Source organism: Chlorocebus sabaeus, chromosome 17, assembly GCF_047675955.1.
Source record: "Chlorocebus sabaeus isolate Y175 chromosome 17, mChlSab1.0.hap1, whole genome shotgun sequence".
Lineage (NCBI taxonomy): Eukaryota > Metazoa > Chordata > Mammalia > Primates > Cercopithecidae > Chlorocebus > Chlorocebus sabaeus.
This window is the reverse complement of record NC_132920.1, coordinates 21,156,020-21,169,594: the sequence shown is the minus strand read 5'-3', so window position 1 is coordinate 21,169,594 and position 13,575 is coordinate 21,156,020. Positions and strand designations below refer to the sequence as shown.

Here is a 13,575-nt window from a genome sequence, read left to right as displayed (position 1 = left end):
CAACAGATGCCACATATATGGATTGGTCAGTAGGGGACAAAGACACAGGGTCTGAGTAGATTATTTTTGAGATAAAAGAGACCTATGTTTTGGGCCTTTACTTTCCTCATCTAAAAATGAGAGGCTGGTAGAAGTGGGACGGAAGTAGGGAGAAGAGAGTAGGGCTGCTGAAGGGGAGGTGGATTACAATATTTAAAGGATCTTTCAATTATGAAGTTTAAGTCATTCTTGAAGGTAGATCTGTAAGTAGGGGATCAGGACATCCAAAGGTTTCATGAGAATCAGCTGAAGGAAAGTATGTACACTAAATCAAGCCTGTCTCTCTCATTCTCTCTCTTTCTCTCTCTCTCTGTCTCCTTCTTTTTTAAAACAGTAATATATGCTTGGAGCCTTCTGCAAATTACAGCTACCTTCTTGCTGTACTTAAACCAGCAACTTGATTTTCAATACAGTACCTGCCAGGAAACAATTACAAGGTGTCTCAAGAGGCTACTGAGTGACTTGAAGTTTCCTTAGAGAAGTCTGCCAAAATCTCAACAAAGCTTGGGTGGTTGTGGTGGGTGGCACACACCTGTAATCCCAGCATTCCGGGAGGCCAAGGCGGGGAGAATCATGTGAGGTCAGGAGTTAGAGACTAGCCTGGGCCACATAGCATGACCTTGTTTCTACAAAAAAATTTAAAAAATTAGCAGGGTGTGGTGGCGCATATCTGTAGTCCCAGCTACTTGGAACGCTAAGGCAGGAGGATTGTTTGAGTCCAGGAGTTCAAGGTTGCAGTGAGCTATGATTGCACCACTGCATTCTAGACTGGGTGACAGAGAGATATCCTATCTCTGAAAAAAAAAAAAAAAAAGGAACTCTCAATAAAGTATTTTGTTTCTTTTTGTTTTGTTTTTGAGATGGAGTCTTGCTCTGTTGCCCAGACCAGAGTACAGTGGTGCGATCTCGGCTCACTGCAAGCTCCGCCTCCCAGGTTCACCTCATTCTCCTATTTCAGCCTTCCAAGTAGCTGGGACTACAGGCACCCGCCACCACGCCTGGCTAATTTTTTTTTTTTAATTTTTAGTAGAGATAGGGTTTCACTGTGTTAGCCAGGATGGTCTCAATCTCCTGACCTCGTGATCCGCCTGCCTTGGCCTCCCAAAGTGTTAGGATTACAGGCGTGAGCTTCCACGCCCGGCCCCAGAGTATTTTCTTATAATCCTAAGAAAGATGTCCTTTTCCTTCTGATTTGTTTGTAGGCATATAGTTTATGGCTGGTTAAATAAAATGATGTTTATTTAATTTCTGTAACGTGCTAGAGGTTAAAAGTTTCTGTTGAGAATACAAATGCTACAGTATTTCCAGGGGAAACTCAGTTTCCATTTACAAAGCTTTGCCTTTTAAGAGATCTGTCAGGAAAGTAACTTGATTGTAGCTCTCTGAAGTAAGGGACAATTCTTACCTTCAGAGCTTATTCTTTTACTTAATTCAGCTCTATGGACTTTTGAAAGTGGCTGTTGGTTCTGGCACCTGCTTTAACAACCTAGACATACTTTATAATGTATTCATCAAACGTAAATAGAGAAAGTAATCTTTTCCTAGGATGTACAGAATTTCATTTCATCATTTGAACGTTATTTAAAGATATTTTATAAAAAATGAATTATAAAAATATTCCTGTAAAACCATCCCTTGCTTTCTCTGACTGGGTCACTAAAGTGAAGGAGGGTGCAGGAAACATCTCTACAAGACCCTACATTACTGCCAACCTTGCAGGGCTGCTGGGAAATACGACCCCAGCTGTGAAAGAAAGAGTGTGCTACAATTTTCTAGGCCTTGTTGAAAAGATATGAGAAAAGCTCTTATACTTTTTTTTTTTAATGAAAACCACAAAGGCAGAAAATAAAAGCAGTATTCCCCTAGACAGACAAAGAAAGTAAGACCTTGGAGGGGGCTTAGCAATCTCTCTGATTCCACAGGGAGAGAACTAAGGTCTGGCAAGATGGGTGATTTGCTCAGTGGCAGTGGCAGAAGAAAGGGAAGTCTTTGAACTCTTCCCACTACTCAATGCCTCCTATTTAATTGCTAGCTGTGGAAAACTTACAACATCACGGATCTAATTCTGCAGTGTATGACTTTTCCTTGAGTAGAGAAACATCTGTGACAAACAAATAGCAATGTTTTTAAATTCAATTTTGGGGTAGATTTTTCAGTAAGTTACATAATCAGCTAGCTGTGTCATTTGTGTCACATCTATCCTTAAATTTCCCAAGTGCCTGAAGTTGTGAAAAACATCAGTTCTAACCATATGGCCAGCAGAGAATGCAGATAAAACACACACTTGCATTTAAAAAGCTGTGGTTTCCAACAGAACTTGGTTGCTGAATGAATGCTCCTCAAGTACACTCTAAGTCATCATTTGTCCTGAAACAAACAATATTCTACAAGGCTATATAAGGATATAAAGAGAGAAACAGAATTGTTTGAAGAAAGGCAGACATTACTCAAATTAAACAAAGACATCAGGGTATTTGGGCTAATACTTTTAACCCAGTAAAAAATGTTGCTTGCAAAAGTATTCTTTGGACTAGGAAAAGAAAAGGTTTCTCTTAAACTCATATATGGCTTTAAACATAAACTGTAAAGTTTGCTTTTCTCTTTATAACTTTTTTTTTCTTCTTATTTTTGCTTTACGTGAACAGAAAGCCTGATATGGCTTTGGAAAATAATGTCAATCAATTTGTATTCTGAGATCCTGAGTTACAAAAAGATTTCAATATTACTATTTAGAGTACCAAAACATTCACAAAGGACATAGATATATGGACCAGTGCAAGGTAGACATTTATTTATTGAAAACAGTGTTAAGGAGAAAGAAACTATTTTGTTTCCCTTGAAGAACTGCTGACAATTATTTTTTCTGTCCATTCTTTGCCTTAGGAAAAGAATGGAGATTAAAACGCACATAGCAAAAGTTCCTGTAATCATTTACATCATGGTCCTAATAAACTTGAATTTTATCTGTGTTTATCCTACAGAATATTCTGACATGCTACTTCTGTAGCTAAGTTTTTTCTTTTATTGTAGATAATAAAATACAATTTTTCGACCTGACTGGTTTCTGAATACAAGACTCTGGGAAATGTCAAATGTCTTTCTTTCCTTAGCTCCAGTCAAATTAGGTTTTTTTTTTTTTTTTCCCCCCTAAGCTGCCTGGAACATGTTAAACACAAGGCTGTGACCTTAAACTCTGAAATAATATTTCTAGTGTCTGTGCAAAAGCCTGCCCTCACATACACCTTTAGACTAATTACTGCAGTGTAATGTTGCCAGTGAACCGCTGTAATTACACTTGGAGAAAAGTATGGTCTTGTTCTTTCCTAGCTAATGAAAATGATAACCTTTCCATTTTGATTCATCATTCACAACAGGCAGAGCATGCGATGCTGGGTCTCCTGGGTATACAGTAATTTTCCTGACTGTTTATGCACACTTCTATTTTCTGGCCCTGCAGAAGCTGGAATTAAAGAACCAGGCATACTTATGCTAAAAACGGTCAACAGTAATAATAGCAATAACATTAAAATTTAATATCATCCTTACCCCACAATGCCAGTCTATAATGAAATAGGGCCACGACACAGAAATGTGTGTCAAAAATGATGATAGCATAGAAAACAAGTAATGAGCCTTTAAGTCCATCGTATTCAAAATGCTAGCCATCAGTTTATTGGTCTACTTAAGCGTTCTTAAGAGAAGATGTTGGACAGTTTATTCTCAAAGCACTAGAACTGGTAACTGATTCTTAAACAATGACAAAAAAAGGCATTCGTTAGATTATTTGAAAACACTGTTCTCTGTGGAAAAAAAAATTCTTTAGATACACTTATTAATAGATATAAATGTACTCAAAAGGGGAAGAATGTTCCTTTGAAGTGGAATAGCCACATTTTTAAGTATATATGCTTATCTATTAATTGCCATGAGTATCTTAGTAACCTTATTTCTTCCTTCTGTGCATTTCAGAAACAACCTAAGTAGAAAGAAAAATTGCAAAACAATTTGGCTTTTCAAAAGCTCTTCTTCCCTCCTTTGTGCAGTGATACAAGATACAAAGACCAGACCCGAGGCAGTCCTACTGAATCAAATCAGACCATGAAGTTTCTTCTAACAAGAATCCCCTTGTGCTTTTTCTTCACGCTGGTTGGTTTTCTTCTAGCCGTGTCTACCCTAGTAAGAGGAAGACAATCCAAGGTAGTCTCTTCCCTGCTGGGGGCAAAATCCCATTCTTAGTAACAAAGCTATTTTCATCTGCTGATCAAGAGCCAATAGTAAGAGTAAATAGTTACACAGGAAATGCCACGCTGATGCCTTCCTGCCTGGCATCAGGGATCCATATCTAGTGCTAACTAAACTGCCAGTTCAAAAAGCAGCTGCATTTTAACCACCTGCCTGTACATTCTGAGTATTCTAGAGCATTCAAAGGTATTGCCTATAATGCTTTTTGCGGAATTAAAAAAAAATTGTGGTAAGAACATATAACATGAAATCTACCCGCTCAACAAACCCAAACAAGTTGACCCTCCTATCACAGAGCCGGCGCAAAGTACATCAGGTCTGTTTTTCCCCACACTGGGCAAGCTCTGTCATGCCCAGGCAGCCTGGGAAAGTGCTCAGCATTGAAAACTGAAGTCCTATGGCTAGATACTGCCAGTAAGATCTATCCATGAGATCTGATTCATGGAAAGGGCCAGTGGAACCAACACTGGATATAAGTGTAGAACTTTTTAATGAAAAGCCCAAACCTAAAAATTGAACAGAATTTCCATTCACTTCCACCCTCCTGATCTATTCCCATTGGTCTCTCTCAGCCATTACTTGGCAAGTCTAGGCCAGTCTTCTTTGAGAGCAGATTCTCAAAAAGGGACCTACTCATAAAAGTAGGTTGTACACCTTAAAGAGATATGATTTTATTTGTCAGTTGAAAAGATGAAAAAGAAGAAGCCACAAAATACTTGGAGGAAATATAAATTATTAGACATGTAATGTGTTGATGAAACATTTTTAACATAATGCCATGTCACCATAAATGAGAAGTTAACCACTGATGAAAAAAAAAAAGTATATTAAGACTGTCATAAAGTCAAAAAGCAAATAGAAAAAATTGCAAGTATGACATATATTTTATATATGACATATATATTAATGACATGTTATATGTTACATAGTATATATAAAGAGCCTTTACAAAACAGTAAAACAATATATGTTCCCAACAGAAAAATTAACTGCTAAAAAAGCAATTCAAAACCAAAAATCTAAATTACCTACATACAGTACATATGTGAAAAAAGTTTCACTTCATTTTCAACAAAGAAACACTAAAATAAGGAATGTCCTTTTTTCACAAATGGGCAAAAATATGTATGAATACTGTGCTGTGCTTCTGGGAAAACATATTTTTTCATACATTCCCCATCCCCAAAAGGCACACAAGTAACCAGTGATAACATTTAATAGGTCACTTTCTTGGAAGGTGCTTGTAGAAGCTTTGTTTCACTGACAATACAAAAAGTAAGCCAAATTAAAAAAAAAAAAAGCAAAGCAAAGCAAAAGCAAAAGCAAAAGCATTGGAGAGAGAGATTGTTTGTGTAATCTAGTAATCTGCAGCAACCACTTGCCAACTCCCCTCACATCTTCATTGCTCCAAGTCCTCATTCCAAAAGCACAGGGCGTCAGGCACCTCAGCGAGCTACACTACCAGGCATTACCAATGGTATAAAACTCAGAATAATTCAGAGAAAGATTCAGACATTTGGAAGAAAAAAATGTGTGGGCGTGGTATGCAGGACACTTTCTAATTATCTTTATGGCATAAGAAAGCTTCTTTTCAAATACTAAATTATGAGAAAGGATGGATAAGCTCCAGCCTACCCAACTTCTAAATGAGAAGTTTTAAAATCATGAATGCAGAGCTGGATTGGATGGAAGAGAGGACTTCAGAGATCATTTAGGACAAACTCTTCATATTACAGATGAGAATACAGGCCCCTTAGGGATTAAATGACTTGGTCAAGCTCACGTACCTCATAATATATAATCTATAATGTTAAAAATGGATTCTATCCTGACAGTTGTTTTAGGCAAGGGGTGAATTAATTACTTTAAAACTGCACCGTGTATACAGTAGCCCCGGCCATATGTGGCCACTGGGCACTTAAAATGTGGCAAATCTAAATTGAGATGTGTTATAAAACACACACCAGTGCAAAGTACACACCGGATTTCAAAAATTTAACATGAATAAAAGAATGTAAGACATCTCATTAATTTCTATACTGAATACCTGCTGAAATGATAATACTTTTGATATACTGGAGTAAATAAAATACATTATTCAAACACATTTCACCTGTTTCTTTTTACTTTGTTAATGTGGCTATCAAAAAATTTAAAGTAACATCTGTGGTTGATACTATATTTTTATTGGAGAGGGCTGCTCTAAAACACGATGATGTTGTTTTTAAAAATTTAGGGGAAATCTACCATTTCACTGTTTTAGAAATGATATTAGTCATTTTTCAAAAAAATTAAAAAAAAAACAACTCACCACACTCTTAATTGTGGTAATCGTGTAAACGTAATGTTTTAGTTTTAGGAAGGAATGTATACATGTCTATAAACTGTAAAGGCAGGAATTCTGAATAGCAAAATTGCTCTTTTTGACCATTAAATTATTCTTGCTTCCATTTTTTTGGTTGACCACAGCCTCCCTAAAACCTTATGGCATGATCAACTTGCTCACTGTTTTTAGGGAAATCCAGGCAACCAAAGAGAGGCCATCTACATTTTCCAATCTGTCATTTTCCATTCAGTGTGGCTGCAAAAGCAACCATATAAAAAACAGTGACATTTGGACTTAAAAGGCAGAAAGTAATCATTATCAAAAAATTCATTTTTTTAAAAAAATAAGCCAAAAATGAATGTCCAAAATATGTACTGCCTTTGGTAAGATGAATCTTACATTATCCCCCATTCCCCCAAAGAACTCAGATGTGAGCAATAAATAACACGTGCAGTACACCCCACCATCTTTCAACCATTTGCCAGTCAGGATTGAGGCTGAGGAAGCAGAAAAGATTAAGCAGAAATCAAAGAGAGCCAAGCTCTAATGGTGTCTAATTAGCATAACAAAAGGCACTGCCACAATCTTTCAGCAGTGGGCAATACATCTCATTAAAGAAGACTGAATAACAATTATTCTCTCCTGAACCCCCCCGCCCCACCCCCATACTTCTTGGCTTAGCTCCGGGAGACCCTGAGAGACCCGCTCCAAGAGCTTCTGCATTATTGGCCAGGCATTCAGGCTTCACGGGAAAGTGCCCACTTGTATTACTGTGCACCTGCATCTCAATGCTTTATTCTGATTTCCTCTCCTGCGGTGAAAATGTAGCTTCTAGGCCCGGCGCGGTGGCTCAAGCCTGTAATCCCAGCACTTTGGGAGGCCGAGACGGGCGGATCACGAGGTCAGGTGATCAAGACCATCCTGGCTGACACGGTGAAACCCCATCTCTACTAAAAAATACAAAAAATTAGCCGGGCGAGGTGGCGGGCGCCTGTAGTCCCAGCTACTCGGGAGGCTGAGGCAGGAGAATGGCGTGAACCCGGGAGGCGGAGCTTGCAGTGAGCTGAGATCCGGCCACCGCACTCCAGCCTGGGTGGCAGAGCGAGACTCCGTCTCAAAAAAAAAAAAAAAAATGTAGCTTCTTCAGGCATGTACAAGTCCTGATATGCAGTTTATAGGGATATAATATTGAGAAATGTCAATGATGACCTAAAAAATGAATACCACTTCTTCTAAAACATCTTTCTTGAAAGAAAATTGATTTAGTATTTACTTCTCTTCACCTATTCTATTTCTCCCTTAATATTACTTCACTGTCTCAGACTTAATGAAGCTAAATTGAAATTCTAACAAATTTTATTGCAACCAGTAATTTGCTATGTGCACACACAGGCATGCACACACACATAGATACATATACACATCATGCCATTTAAGTGGGAGTACTTTGGTTCAGACCTATCCTCTCTCCCTATTTCCCCTTGATGTCGACAAGCAAGGAAACAGATGAAATTCAAAGAAAATCAAGATTGCAGGTGAGCATGTGAGTAGTTTTTGTATACATTTAAACCAAGAATAAAAGACTTCACTTAAATCAATAATTTAAAAATTCTTCCAGGGTGATTACTAAGAAAGATAAAAGCTTTAAGCAATCCTACGTACTTTTTCGTATCAATCTACTTTGGGGGAAGGATTGAGTGGAAGGTGAGAGAAAGGACACAGTTATTTAGTCCAAACAATTTTCAATTCTGAGCTATATTTTTTGATCAGTAACACCTTTCAAAAGAAATTTAGTATGAGGGCTGCTTTTTTTTTTTTTTTTTAAATGGCCTCTCCTGCCAAACACAATAGTACATCCTCTACTTAAACCTGAACATTGCCATGTCTGCAAGTTGTTCTAGGAAAAGCTGTTTATCACAGATGTAGATAGAAGCCACTGCAATGGTTCCTGAGACTAAATAGCAGAAACAGAGCCAACTCAAGGAGTAGCTGGGAAAGCCTATTTAGTATGTCTGGATCTTCAAACTGCTACAAAATTACTGCATTGTAGGAACTAAGAGACCTTGAGAATATTCAAGTCATTAAAATCATAGGCTGGGTACTGTGGCTCACCCTGTAATCCTAGCACTTTGGGAGGTTGAGGTGGGTAGATCACTTGAGCCCAGGAGTTTGAGACCAGCCTGGGCAACATAGTGAAACCCCATCTCTACAGAAAAAAAAAAAAAAGAAAAAAAATTAGCTGCATATGGTAGTGTACACCTGTGGTCCTAGCTACTCCAGAGGCTGAGGTGGGAGGATCACTTGAGCCCAGAAGGTCAAGGCACCAGTGAGCTATGAGCGTGCCACTGCACTCCAGCCTGTGAGATGGAGCAAGACTCCATCTCAAAAAAAAAAAAAAAAAAAAAAAAAAAAAGTCAAAGAAATGTATATGTATTTGGGGGTAAAATATTTTAATTTCTTTTAGGGCCTGTTATTTGTCATGTGATGCTGTGCCAGATCAGGTTGGAATCTGGTATCTTATTGTTACAAAAAGTCTGTTTTGTCAGTCTTAAGTTCTCTGTTTTAATGTTACTGCTGATCAGCTGTACCTGAATTCCAAACAGAGGAGAGCATAATGAGGCATGTCCAACCTACCCCTCCCCCAACCCCCCATCCCTGCTTCCTCTCATGGCCTAAAGTATCACAGTTTTTCAGGTCAACTTTGAATGCCCCTGGCCAAGAGGATGGGTCCATTCAGTTGGGTGGAGGGCTTAGGATTTTATTTTTGGTTTATAACAGTATTGATGTAGTTTTAGTCTTGAGTTGTCTTTAGATTAATAACCTGGCTTTTGGGAGTCACTGGCAGAGGTAAAAATATGGAGGAGGTCCAACAGCAGGTGCAGGACAAGTTAGATTATTATTGGTAACATAACCCATAGCACTTCTACTATCTCCAGGATGGTCTATATTTAACTAAATTCCAACTTCACACACATCTTCCATTTATTATAAGACAGCTCTGTGAGCTGAAACACATTCATAACTTCAACACTACTACTGGACATCTTTATTCAAGTAGTCATGAGGGAATTTTAATTTCAAGTAGAAAACTGTCTTGGGGCTCTAATTGCTGCTTCAGAGAGGAGTAACTTTTAGAAAGCAACAGTGTATGGATATGTGACTAGTTACGTGGAGTCCAGATTATTGCTAAATATGCTAAAAAAAGGAAAAGGCTGTAGGAGGAATTAGGATCTTGGTCTTGAGCACAGGTCAGCATTTCTGGTAGGCATACTGCCATTTCTCTGGGGGAACCCTGTCTGAAAAGCAGAGGAACCTCTTTGCTTTTCGAAGCCATGGCTCAAAAGGGTTGCAGAAACTAAGACAAAACATATTTAATGGGAAGAGGGTAGGAAAATTCTCCAGTATTGATAAATCTGCAATTCCATTTTTTTTCGGTGGCTATTGGAAAGATGAATTATGCTGGGGGGAAAAAAAAAACAACCCAGAGCAGCTTCCTGTCATTTCTAAAACATGATCCTATGCCTGCTTGAAAGAGTTAAGGCTGTATAAATATTTATCATTCTTCTTTCAAAAGGATAAGAAAAATTCCCTTTGCATACATGAATTTTAGATTGCAAGGCAAACATGAAGAGATGGTCAGGGGCCCATCATCTTAATGAGGATATGGTAATGATAATGATTTTTTTAAGCTTGCTTATATGTGATCAAAACCTAGAGATTTTGATTTTATACTAAGGCATGCACAGAGCCAAGAATAGTTAATGCTTTTAGGAGCATATGGATGGGATGACAGGAATACCATCAAGGGCTTACAGTGGGACCAGGGTGAAAGATTCATTAAAAGTGATAAATAGGATATGCCTTTCTTAATGTTTTTCAATTGCATATTCAATACAGCAGGCCAGTGACTATGCATTTTAACTGTCTTTATTTTTAAGAGAGCTGCCAGATTTTAATCAGATTAAACAGTTATTTGCAAATGAGTACCCCTTCATTAACATACCAGAATCATAATAATAAACAATTCTGTTACTAAACAGTACACGGGATAGCATGAAGTTTAAGAAGCACACACACATATAGCACTACAGCAGGGTAAAATACTCCTTTTAATTTGAGAAAATTAGTTACCTATTTTAGGGGAAATTTTAGGGGAAATAACCTAGAAGAACGCTCACAAGATTCTAAATTCCAGGAGTAGAGATTTTGTTTATTTGCAACTTTATCCCTAGTGCCTAAAACAATGCCTCACTCATTATAGGTTCTCAATAAATGTAAATGAATGAACCAGCTCTTTTAACAAATAGTGATATTCTTGTAGTTACACTGTCAAGCACTGAAACCTTCTGAAAAATTGCTAAACTGAAATAAATCAATGGCATTTTTCTCAAAAATTTAATTCTGTAATTTATTCTGAAGGCCTTAGAATAGCTGTATTTTTTGTTATCAACTGTGTAACAAAGGGCAGCTATAATAATCTTATTTCATCTAGTTTCTTATTTTTCATTTTCACATATACTTTTGTGGTTGCCAACTTATAGAAGCACAGAGAATTTAAGTAACTTGGTTCAGGATACTGTGTAAGTTAGATGGGTCCTAGGTGCCAAACTTCCCAGTGCACTGTTTTCTGCAGTAAACAATGCTGGACCATCTCTTTGCTACTTATCATGTGCCTTGAAGAAAGCATAAAACAAGTTCTTTAAGAGAAAATAAGAGGTACTGTAATGACCATTAATAACAGGTAGTCTATCAATACAGTAAAGCAGAAAGAAACGGCAAATGAAAGAGAAATTTTCATTATTACCATTCACTTGTCAGTAGAGAAGGAAGAGAAATAATTAAACTATTTTCTCAAAATGGCCATATAAAAGTTCTCTGCTTTGTAGTAGGTCACAACATATAAAATACAGAGCTGTTGATATCAAAATACTGACTAAGAAAACTATCTTTAACATCAACATGTAAGATTTGTGATTAGATCTCTGCCTTAATCTGTTTTGTGCTGCTATAATGGAATACCTGAGACTGGGTAATTTATAAAGAAAATGTATTTATTTTGGCCAGGCGTGGTGGCTCGTACCTGTAATCCCAGCACTTTGGGAGGCCAAGGCGGGCGGATGACGAGGTCAGGAGATTGAGACCATCCTGGCTAACACGGTGAAACCTCATCTCTACTAAAAATACAAAAAATTAGCCAGGTGTGGTGGTGGACACCTGTAGTCCCAGATACTCGGGAGGCTGAGGCGGGAGAATGGCGTGAACCCAGGAGGTAGAGCTTGCAGGGAGCCGAGATCGCACCACTGCACTCCAGTCTGGGCAACACAGCGAGACTCCATCTCAAAAAAAAAAAAAAAAGAAAGAAAAAGAAAATGTATTTATTTTCTCATGGTTCTAAAGGCCGGGAAGTCAAAGATCAAGGTGCCAGCATCTCCTGAGGGCCTTCTTGCTGCATCATCCAATGGCAGAAGGTAGAAGGGCAAAGAGAAGGCAATAGAGGGAGGAGAGCAAGAGTGGGTTGAACTTGTCTTTTTATAAGAAACCACTCCCATGATAACAACATTAATTCACTCATGGGGGCCCTCATGGCCTGATAACCTCTTGAAGGTTCCAACACCCAATACCACCACACTGGGGATCAAGTTTTAGTATGATCTAAATGTCTCCTCCAAAACTCATGCTGAAATTTAAGTGCCATTGTAAGAGTGTTGAGATGTAGAATCTTTAAGAGGTGATTCAGTCATAAGGGCTCCACCCTGTGAAGGATTAAAGCTGCTATCTCCGGAGTTGGTTAGCTATCTCGACAGTGAGTTTTTGTAAAGGTGAGTGTGACTCTCTCAGCTCTCTCTTACTCCTACCCTCTTGCACATGCATGCATTGTTTCTGTCTGTGTCTGTCTTTGTCTCCTGTGCTGTCCCACCACATGATCTCTCTGCCAGCAGTAAGCACCTGGCCAGATGCTGCTGCAAGGCACTTGGACTTCATGGCCTCTAGAACTGTGAGAAATAAATTTATTTTCTTTATAAATGACCCAGTCTGTGGTATTCTGTTATAGCAGCAGAAAAAAAAAAAAGACTAAGACAAGTTTCTAACACATAACATTTAGAGATACATCCAAACCAATGCAGAGATTTCGGGAAAATGAAACTCAGATATAAACAGTTCTTTTCTTACCAGATCACAAACAGAAGATAAAAACTACAAAAGGTCTTTCAAAAGATGTAATTGTTGTTTCTTGTTTAGTCAGCATACAAGATGAAAAAAAATTAATGAAGCAAAATTAGTAGCCTTAAGGGTGACTCCTACCTAGTCAAAAAGGTACCTGGAAAGAAGTTTTTAAATTCAAAATGTTAATTCAATTTCTTTACTAGTTATTTCTGATTGATTCAGGTGGTGTTCCTCTGAGGCTGTCTAGAAACCAGTGAAAGATCAGATAGTTACCACTGGGACCAGACAGTTAACTTCTACTTGCTTCTGAAAACAATAGCAGCTGTAAATAGCTGAGTTAAACCAAGCCTGCTGGTGTGTTCCAGTTGAGGTATTATTCGGTATCACAAGGACTGGCAGGTGTGGTATGAAACGGAAAGGTCTTAGACTCACTGTTTTAAATGAAGGTGGTGGTGGGTAGGAAGGATTCATAAGAAAGTTTGAGCATCAGATGGAGAAAATCTGATTCTTCTACTAACCACCATGATGACTATAAGCACAGGCGTTACCATACCACTACTTTTGTTCTGGTGATGAAATAGTTTGCCTTATTTTGTCACCAAACACCCTACAGTAGACATTACTCTCATTCTACACATCAGGAAACCAACACCCTTTTGGTTGAGGTGGTCTTCATGGTTCAAAATGGTGAAGCTGGTGATTTTTCTTTTTTTCTTTTTGAGACAGGGTCTCGCTTTGTAACCCAGGTTAGAGTGCAGTGGCATGACTTCAGTGTACAGAAGCCTTGACTTCCCGGGCTTGAG

The 13,575-nt window shown here is 38.2% G+C and overlaps 1 protein-coding gene across 1 annotated transcript in view; it reads right to left on the bottom strand.

Moving 5' to 3' along the window:
- The window catches only part of CDKAL1 (CDKAL1 threonylcarbamoyladenosine tRNA methylthiotransferase), a 705,645-nt gene that overhangs the window by 38,058 nt on the left and 654,012 nt on the right, over positions 1-13,575 (bottom strand). The gene's annotated exons all lie outside the window — the stretch shown is intronic.